Here is a 9,426-nt window from a genome sequence, read left to right on the forward strand (position 1 = left end):
AAACGGTGAGCCTGGCTATAAGGAATTCCTGTTTTGCAATGTCGGGGTGGCCGCTCTGAATGAATCAGAGTGTGAATCAGAGTGTCAGAGCATGAATGTCAGAGCATGAATCAGAGTGTCTGAATGCCTATGAGGATCGTAAGAGGGACACGTTAAGCAAGACGAAGGAGAAGAAGTTTTTACGCCATGGCCTACATACGCATGAGCCCGCCGTTGACGCGACCAGACGTGCCGCAAGACATTCGAAAGATTTGAAAGACCAGTCCCCTCAAGTTGATAGTGTTGATAGTGTTGTAAACCTTTCAAAAATAGTCCTTTCCAACGCACAGGTCGGTGCTCTGTCGAAGGGTCTCAACTTTTGCCCCGCGTCGGGTGGCTTCAATGAGTTTCAACTCTTTAAAGATTTACATAATTTTTCCCGCAACTTGCGCCTCAGAGAATACTATCATGACCGCCGAAGCCCGAACGAAACCAAGTTATATATATATATATATATATATATATATATATATATATATATATATATATATATATATATATATATATATATATATATATATATATATATATATATATATATATATAGTGTGATGATGAAGAGCGGCGCCGAGGCTCCGGCGCGTGGGATCTAGAGCGAAGTAGAGAAAGACGAAGGGTGAGAATAAGAACAGCTGGCCCACGAACGGGCGTTGTCTCTTGTTTCTCTGTTTCTTCTTCACAATGGCGCAGTCTACGAACTATCAACCGTAAGTGCGTCCTCGTGGCTCATCGGCGCTGCGGACCTTCCCTCCAAGGAACAATTATGCAGCCCGTCTCGCTACTTCTGCCGGAAGCACCTGTGCCACCATTGAAGGACGGCGTCCAGGCCTCCTCAGTGGCTCAAGGGCAGGCTTTTCCCGGCGCCGCCACGACAGTACACGGCCTACCGTTGCCTAGGAATGCCATCCACGCTTCCCGCAGCGACAACGGCTTACTCGGTGCTCCATCGACACCCGAGCCGCTTAGGGGTACTGTCCAAGCTCCCTCGGACAGGGGTCCCTCCTCTGTGAGTACACCGATTGTGTCCAACTCCTCGGACGTCACCACTGGCTCCACGCACGGCTCGCCCGAGAGCGCCGCCGAGCTTTCCGCCACCATCGCCCGACTCCGAGTCACGGTGAACGCCTTTTAGGCGTCAATCTCCGTGCTGTGTCCTGCCGCCTTGCCAGCACTGCACTCACTTAATGCCGCGATGGCCGCCGCCGCCTCGCAAGACCATGAAGAGAGCTCACCCGAGAGCCGCAGAAAGCTCCTGAATGCCCTCACGGAGCTCTCATACCAACTCGACTGGTTGGCGTCGTCATGCCCCGGAGTTTCGCCTGCCGTAGCACCATCACCGGCTGCCTGCAAACTACCGGAGTTCCACGGTTTCCAGAACGACGCCGTCGACCGGGTGGCGACCGTAAACGCAATCGGAGCTCGCGAGTGCTGGACGGACCAACAGAAATGGTGCGTGGCCATTGACCGCCTTCGGAATGGTGCCGCGGCGTGGCACAGGTACGAAGGCGTGCGGCAGCAATCCTGGGCCGAGTGGAGCACCAGGCTCATAGCTGCCTTTGGACCAATTGACTACCACCTCGCTGCCACCACCCAGTCCAACGTCACCGCTACCGAGGACGGAGCTCTGAAGGGGCACCACCTCGAGATGGCTGCAACTGCGCATTGCAGCTCACTTGCAGACAGTGTCTCAACCTACTCTGGGACAACCACACAACTGAGACCAGGCTCACCATCTCAGGTCACGGATTCGGCGTCCGTAACTAACACAATAACGTCTCTGACAGACGACGAGACCACATTTCGTTCACAGCCATTGGAGAAGCGATCCCGAAGCTCACCACCGTATGAGCACGTCACTACGACCTCTTTGCACCAGCGACAGTTGAGAAGCGGCCCTCACTTCACGCGGAACCTGACCGGTCTGCGAATTCAGGGAAAGAGGTCGTTCTTGTCGCGTCAAAGCATGGTCCTCCGCTTTCAACGCAGTCATTGGCCGAATGCGCAGATGCTCCCCTACTGCTCAGCGACAAATCGCTAGATGATGCCACATTCGCCAAGGGTCAGTCCGTTTCATCAAGCGTGTACCCAAGCATGGCTGAACCCCAGCCAGAAGTATCCGATGTGTGCCAGCCCTGCCCCCTGACGTATGAGCCCGTTTACGACAGGAAGAACTTCATTCAGACTGCCACTGTGTTGCCTGAAGGCCAAGTGGAACACGACGGAGTTGTTTTTTGCACGGGATTCATCACTGGTCGACCGCGCGTCGACAAGTTCGGAGGGAGAGGCAGCGAGATCGAGATGGCTTTGGACACCCGTCACAATCTTGGCACAGGGTGCACACATGTCCGACCTCGTTCGCATCCTTCGTCGAGCCATCATTTACCGACTCAAGACGGAAGCCCTGAAGAAGACAAAGTAGATGATACGTGCCACCGCAAATGGCATACGGCCAGCGTAAACGTGCGACCACAACAATACAGTCAGCGCCATCAACCAGAGCCATCGTCATCGGCAGTATTGCAAGCCAGACTGCACCGCGCAGTCTGGCTTGCAAACTGGACACTCTATAAGGGCAAGCTTTTGTCTCTTATTGATGCCTATGTTCCTCTCGTGCGCATTCGCGGAGAAGACGGCAGGCCCTGGTATACCAATAACCTCAGAAACCTATCTAGAAAAAAAAGCGCATTTTCCGTGAACTCAAGCGAAGTAACAATCCGCAAAAATGGGACGGTGCTGCGTGAATACACCGGCTTACTGAGGCACTCTAAGCGTAAATATTTTCACCTGGACCTTCTGAGCATTCTGCGAGACAACCCTCGCAAATTCTGGAACTCATTGTCACCAAAACGCACCTCATGTCATAGTATAGCGCTTATTAACTCTGACGGGTCATCTGTTCCAGGGGATGAGCGTCCTGATTTCATGAACTCCTATTTTTGCTCAGTTTTCACTAATGAACCTATTGCCAATATTCCTACGTTGCCATCTCGTAATTTTTCGACAATGTCAGAGGTCATTATAATTATTCAAGGAATCGCGAACTTAATCGACAACCTCAAACTTTCCAGTGCACCAGGCCCGGATGGTGTAACGGCTAAAGCCTTAAAGGACACCAAATCGCCATCTAGCCGCTTCTTGCAATTGATTTTCACTCAGTCCGTTGCCTCTTCCACTATTCCGAATGACTGGAAAATCAGCCATGTTGTGCCCATACACAAATCTGGTAGCCGTTCCAATCCAGGTAATTACCGCCCAATTTCTCCAACCTGCATACCTTGTAAACTCCTAGAGCATATTCTGTATTCCAGCATCACATCTCATCTAGACAAGCACTCTTTTTACTTTCCCAAGCAGCATGGATTCAGACAGGGCTACTCATGTGAAACACAACTCTTTAAGTTTACCACAGACCTTCACCTTAACCTTGATTCCCGTTTTCAAACTGATGTTATCTATCTTGACTTCTCAAAGGCGTTCCATCGGGTCGCCCATCGTCGTCTAACTTCAAAACTTGCTTGCCTCAACCTTGATACCCATGTACTATCCTGGATTGAGTGCTTCCTCACGAACCGCTCTCAACACACTGTCATCGATAACATTCAGTCATCAAGTAGCTCTGTCTTGTCAGGTGTACCACAAGGCTCAGTGCTCGGACCTCTCCTGTTCCTGACCTTTATAAATGACATCTCTGCCAACATTTCTTCATCCATTCGAATATTCGCTGATGACTGCCTCCTCTATCGGCGCATATCCTCCACCAATGACCAGCTTATCCTCCAGGAAGACAAATAAAATTGTAAATTGGTATTCTGCCTGTCTTATGTCCCTCAACGTTTCCAAATGCAAGTACATGTGTGTTACCCGCAAGCACACAACCTTGAATTACCAGTACTCTCTCAAATCTTCGGCGCTCACCCAAGTCGATTGTTACCTTTACCTCGGAGTTACAATCACCGATCAACTCACATGGACTGCGCACATAACAAACCTTATAAAAGACTGCTCCACATCGCTTGGCCTCCTCAAGCGATCACTCTTTCTATCCCCAATCCCTGTACGCAAACTCGCCTACTAAATGTTCATTCGGACAAAACTTGAGTATGCCTCAGCGATTTGGAATCCTCACCAGACTTGTCTTAGTGACTCACTCGAAGGAGTACAGAATCGCGCGGTACGTTTTATTGCTTCAAACTATGACTGGTACATTAGTATCACTTCCATCAAATCTTCCCTCAGCATACCTAGTCTATCTCTTCGCTGTAAGATTTCACAACTTTCCCTTTTCCACAAATTGTATTATAAATTCCCTTACCTCAGAGACACCATTTTTCTTCCGCCCAGCCGCTCTTCACACCATCTGTTTAATAACCTCAGTGTTCAACGCTTACATGGTACCACTAAAGCATTCAACAAATCCTTCCTACCAACTGCTATTGAGCTATGGAACGCGTTGCCCGAACAAATAGTAAATGATCAAGACTCCAATAAATTTAGGCACATACTTTCATGTTTTCTCAACCCGTAATCTGCCACCATTACAGTGTTATTTCATGTACTATTCTTTTTGTAACGACATTTATACCACTTGTTCTGCCTATTGCACTGTCTTGCTTCGCTTTTGAAATTGGAATCATGTATTGTGTATTTTGCAAACATTTTTTTATTTATTTTTTCTAGCATTGCATAATAATGAATGATCATGCTGTTATTGATGCTTTCGTTCCCCTTATGTAATAATGAGCATGATGTTATTGATACTTTTGTCCCTCCCCTTATGTAATACCCTGAAAAGGGCCTTTAAGGGTAAATAAATGATGATGATAATGTTTTTATACTGATACAAATGCGTATTTTTGGCGTTCGTGCCTAAATACTTAAAATGCCTATAAATGCCTATTTTCAAAATTGGCGCTTATATGAACACTATTTAACATCAAGATTTTGCCCCGGGTGCAGTTTGAGACCGTTATTCATGTTCAACCATGGGGTTCAACCTAGTCCTCGAGTTGAACCAACTCCAGGAAACAACCGCTAGCAGCAGTGAACTGGGACACGCCGGCGAGCATTTGCCGCCGCGCAGACATGGCGCGAGCGATTGGCGAATGTGAAACCGCGGAGAGCCGCAGCGGAAAGGAGAGTGAAGAGCAAAAAAGAAAGAAAAATGTGATATGCACGCAGCTTTTGTTTTGTTTGTAATTTACTTTTGAAGGTGGTCACTGCAGTAGAAGAGCCGGAAATCTTTTTCGGGGGTGGGGGAATGTTGACCCCCCTGAACCCCCCGCCTGGCTACGCCAGTGGTTCACAGCCAGGGGAGAAATTGGCTCTACCAGGGAAGAAATTGGCTCCAATAGGGGGAATCCCTCCCTTCTGGTGTTTTGATCTGGCTATGCGTTCCTACGCTGCCCGTCTCAGTCATGCCAAAAAGACAGCCAGGAGTTTGCTGATACGACAATGGGCACTTGACTCACCGTGCAGAACACGGGACAGACCATGTTCTGCGAACCGTTCGGAACCAAGCACAATCACACGGTTATGTTTCACTTCCGGCCAGTGGCGTAGGAAGAAAAATTGGCCGTGTATCTGCGTGCTTCGCTGCAAATGTCTAAAGACGATAGAAGAGGCGCTGCGTGAGATATGGACGCCATCTGGCAATACGTCGGGAAACATGAGTGCTGTGTTGCGGGCTGGTAGTCCCGGCGCAGCGGCAGGCGAAGACCGGCGGTGACCAACGCGACCGGTGGGGACGCCGGCCAGCCCGAACACGCTGTTTGGCGCGGTGCGCCGAAGGAGAAGAAACGTCCGCACTCAACGAGTACTCTCCACAAACTCTCTTACTTACACGTCGCCTGGGTAAAACAGTAATGCCAGAGCGGCGCCCCCTGTCATTCGTACAATGCAATACTGAACCGAAACCGAAACACAACATGAGCTTGTGCAGAGGGCACGGGGGAAGACAAGTTTCAGCGCAGTCGCATTTTCAGCGCACCTTAAGAAACTAGGGTTGTAACATTGTAGGGCGAGTAGAGCCAGAAGGACCGTCACGACGAAAACCTGCCTCCTCAGTCGTATTCGCCTGGAACGTTGGTGTGGCTTCGCGTTCCCTCCTCCGCTCCTGGCCTTTCCACAAAGCTACTGCCTAAGTACGAAGGCCCCTACCGCGTCCTACGTCAAGCATCCCCAATTAACTATATGATTGAGCCTGTTCAATCATCTACGGACCGCCGTCGTCGCGGCCGCGAGACTGTTCACGTCGATCGACTGAAGCCGCATTATGACCCACCAGTTGTACCTGTTCCTTAGGTCGCCAGGATGGCTCCTTTTCCGCGGGGGAGTGATTTGTAACCAAGGATTTGTAGCATGGTAGGGCGCAGACAAGAACGCCTGCGAAAGAAGAAGACGAAGACGGTTGTTGTTGGCGCTCGCGCTTGCTCGGCTTGGACCGCTGATCGCTTCAGCTGAGGCAATCTTTTAATAAACGCGTTACTGTCTCAACGTTAAACGCATACCATCAAGGTCTTTAAAATTGCGTATCTATGTATTTTCTAATTAACGAACACACCACCTAATACTTACCTAATGATGTTACGCCTCAGATATGCGTAATATTTACTTTTTGATCGACAACGTTCACTAGTATGAACAGCCATACCAGTTCAAGATGGGTGGGCGGTAAGCAATTGGCTCAACTTTGGCCGGTTGGCTGAATCGGGTGACGTGCCGACAAACAGAAAGACAGACAGACAGAAAGACAGACCAAAATTTCTGCGTTTAAGTTCCCCAAGAAAGACTATCGTCTTTAATATTTTTCGGGGGCGCGGCACCTCCTTGATCAGACATGGGGTCTGGGCAAATAAGTGTGGTCGAGTGTCATTTTGTGCTCTGTACCCTTTGGGGAAGAAATTCGGGGGGGGGGGGGGGGCACGGGCCCGGTGTACCACCCCCTGGCTACGTCACTACTTCTGGCGCCTTTGCGCCATCTTAAGCTATAACATTTTTGTTTTCTTGTCGTAGATAGAGGTCGCGCACGTCTTCGTTTGAAATTATTTGCATCTATGTGAAAGTTTATTGTGCCTATATTTACAATATTAGAGGCCTAAGACGTTGTTTTGCCTGCCTATTTTTGGCTCCTAAAACGAGCTTTTTCAATTCCTAAAAATCCGGCCTCTAGTTATGTGACAGCTTTAGGGTCATTTTTAGGGGTGTGTGAATATTCGATAATTTTGAATAACGAATCGAATAGCACATATTTGAACTGCCGAATATTTTGCGAATAATTTTCGAACAATCAGCACACACGGGAAAACCCCGAAATAAGAACACTTTGAAAGACCAAAGGATAATTCTTCCAGTTTTAATTAGGAATTTCCAAGATGCATGCAGCTCAAACTTTTATGGCACTATCGATTCTTTACTCATCATTGCATGAAGGACTTTTTGCTTCAAACTCCTGTGTTGCCGAAGCGAATGTGTCCTCAATCTACTATAATTATTTTTTTATTTATTTGTAAATACTACCAATCCCAAAGGGATCATAGCAGGAGGGCATGTACAGTAGTTGAATACAAAATAACACAAATTGTGGTACAATGGAAACAACAAATAATTACAAAGAAAATATAACACAAGAGCGATTAGTGGTATGTGCACATAAAGAAAACAGGCTCGCATAATAAAATCGTAGTCAAGGGAAGGAAAAAGAAAAGAAACAGGCAAAAAAGAAAAGAAAAAAATGTTGAGACCATGGTGTAAGCATTTTAACATAGTGGAGCTTTAGCGCGAGGCGACAAGTGGATCCTGTGGAGCTTCAGGTATGGGAAAAGAAAAAATAAGAGCAGAAAATGCATTAAGAAAAAAATCATACCATATTAACGTGGTGAATGATGATGAGTGGGCCAATCTCCGGAGGGAATCATGGGTAAACCGTGCATCTTCTGTGTAACGCCCCATCAATCATCATATAAAGAGTGAGAAACACTGTGTGTATAATGCTACGTAGCTATATTATAAACATCAAACTTTTATTTTTCTTAATTAGATGATGCTTGGCTTGCGTTGTCCCTTCATTATCACGGCTTTGTGGTCCGTGAAATGAAGGGATAGCAGTTCCTGTACGGGTTGTAATTGGAAATTTGAAAATACCAGGTTTATACACGTCCCTCGGATGGTCGTTGGTTTCATATGATCAAAGCACGTGCACGTGAGAGCATATTTGGCTGCCATATGTTGTATTAACCACTCATTGTTCTTTTCGGTAATATCGACATTCAGGTCACCAACTAACACAAATGGTCTATTCTTGTACTTGTCATATTTACACAATGCCGTGTCAATGAATGTCTTGATACTCCCACTCGACAAATTGCGTGCAAGGTACATGGTCATGATGATGCATCCATCAAAATCGATGGCAGCATATTCACCGTCGTGGCTCTGTGTCGTTGGTGGTAGTTTCAGATCTTGTGCCTTTTCTGTTTGTATGACGTATACGGCCACACCACCTGCAGGATGCTCTGCATCATCGATGCACATGACTGGAACGTATCCTTTCATATACGGTCTTTTGGCGTTCCACGTCGCGGTAAGACAGAGAACGTCCACCGCAGTAACTATGGGGTCCCGTTCCACATCGTCTACGTGGGCGTGCAAAGATCGAACGTTGAGGAGGGCAATGGCAAACTCGTTGGTAGAGTCAACGTCTTCTTGCAGGGCTCGGAGGTACCGTTGCGTCAACGTGGGTAGTCGATGTTGGTGTAGACGTTGAAATTCGTTCAGCATTGCCTTATCCTCGTTCTTGTTTTTATGGTAGAACCTGTGGTCGCCTTTAGCATTGGTAAGATCTTCTTCTTCTACTGCATACAAGAACGCGCGCAGCAAAGAAGAAAGAACGCCACACAGGCAAACACGCACGAGAGTCTCACTCGTCAACGTCGTCTTCTTCTTCTACTGCATACCAGAACGCGCGCTTCTCAAGAACTAGAGGTGGCTACTACAAACAAACAAACGGAGGATGGACGGACCCACGGCATAAGGAGCTTCGCCCCTAAAACAGGTGACATGTGCAGGTTCATACATCAATAGGAGGGGGAAAACAGACCTATCTAACAGGGTTCAAGGTTCGCTTTCAAGTGCAGTTAATAACTATGCTAGTGATGTGCTTTCTATATGTAGGGGAAGGTTATCCATTCTCTTATGGTCAATGGAAAAAATGAATTTTTGAAACAGGCGGTATGGAAGGTGCATTCAGTGAGCATCTGTGTATGGTTGTCTGGTGGGGCGTATTTATAAGCTTGTCATGAAGTTTGTGGCATCAATATTTACTTTGTTATGTGTAAGTCAGTACATAAATTTCAGCCTAGCTATTCTGGCTCGGCGCTGCAGAGTATCGAT

Source organism: Rhipicephalus sanguineus, chromosome 4 (assembly GCF_013339695.2).
Source record: "Rhipicephalus sanguineus isolate Rsan-2018 chromosome 4, BIME_Rsan_1.4, whole genome shotgun sequence".
NCBI classification, from domain to species: domain Eukaryota; kingdom Metazoa; phylum Arthropoda; class Arachnida; order Ixodida; family Ixodidae; genus Rhipicephalus; species Rhipicephalus sanguineus.